Source organism: Acipenser ruthenus, unplaced genomic scaffold (assembly GCF_902713425.1).
Source record: "Acipenser ruthenus unplaced genomic scaffold, fAciRut3.2 maternal haplotype, whole genome shotgun sequence".
Taxonomy (NCBI): domain Eukaryota; kingdom Metazoa; phylum Chordata; class Actinopteri; order Acipenseriformes; family Acipenseridae; genus Acipenser; species Acipenser ruthenus.
This window is the reverse complement of record NW_026707803.1, coordinates 1,122-2,500: the sequence shown is the minus strand read 5'-3', so window position 1 is coordinate 2,500 and position 1,379 is coordinate 1,122.

Sequence of the window (1,379 nt, the reverse complement as noted above, 5' to 3'; positions counted from 1 at the left end):
GGGCCGTGGAACCCTGCCCGGGGCAGTGGAACCCAAGCCGGGGCCGTGGAACCCAAGCCGGGGCAGTGGGAGCAGAGGCCTGGGTGGTGGGAGCCAGCCCGGGGCCGTGGAACCCAAGCCGGGGCAGTGGGAGCCAGCCCGGGGAGGCTGGAGCTGTCCCCGGGGTCCTGGAACCCTGCCCGGGCAAGTGGGAGCCAGCCCGGGGAGGCTGGAGCTGTCCCCGGGGTCCTGGAACCCTGCCCGGGCAAGTGGGAGCCAGCCCGGGGAGGCTGGAGCTGTCCCCGTGGTCCTGGAACCCTGCCCGGGCAAGTGGGAGCAGAGGCCTGGGTGGTGGGAGGCGGGAGCAGAGGCCTGGGCGGCGGGAGCTGTCCCCGGGGCCGTGGAACCCTGCCCGGGCAAGTGGGAGCCAGCCCAGGGAGGCTGGAGCTGTCCCCGGGGCTGTGGAACCCAAGCCGGGGCAGTGGGAGCAGAGGCCTGGGTGGTGGGAGCCAGCCCGGGGCCGTGGAACCCTGCCCGGGCAAGTGGGAGCCAGCCCAGGGAGGCTGGAGCTGTCCCCGGGGCTGTGGAACCCAAGCCGGGGCCGTGGAACCCAAGCCGGGGCAGTGGGAGCAGAGGCCTGGGTGGTGGGAGCCAGCCCGGGGCCGTGGAACCCAAGCTGGGGCAGTGGGAGCAGAGGCATGGGTGGTGGGAGGCGGGAACTGTCCCCGGGGCAGTGGAACCCAAGCCGGGGCCGTGGAACCCAAGCCGGGGCAGTGGGAGCAGAGGCCTGGGTGGTGTGAGACGGGAGCTGTCCCCGGGGCCGTGGAACCCAAGCCGGGGCAGTGGGAGCAGAGGCCTGGGTGGTGGGACCCAGCCCGGGGCCGTGGAACCCAAGCCGGGGCAAAGGCTGGAGCTGTCCCCGGGGCCGTGGAACCCAAGCCGGGGCAGTGGGAGCAGAGGCCTGGGTGGTGGGAGCCAGCCCGGGGCCGTGGAACCCAAGCCGGGGCAAAGGCTGGAGCTGTCCCCGGGGCCGTGGAACCCAAGCCGGGGCAGTGGGAGCAGAGGCCTGGGTGGTGGGAGCCAGCCCGGGGCCGTGGAACCCAAGCCGGGGCAAAGGCTGGAGCTGTCCCCGGGGCCGTGGAACCCAAGCCGGGGTGGTGGGAGGCGGGGGCTGTCCCCGGGGCCGTGGAACCCTGCCCGGGGCGGTGGAACCCAAGCCGGGGCAGTGGGAGCAGAGGCCTGGGTGGTGGGAGCCAGCCCGGGGCCGTGGAACCCAAGCTGGGGCAGTGGGAGCAGAGGCCTGGGTGGTGGGAGGCGGGAACTGTCCCCGGGGCTGTGGAACCCAAGCCGGGGCCGTGGAACCCAAGCCGGGGCAGTGGGAGCAGAGGCCTGGGTGGTGG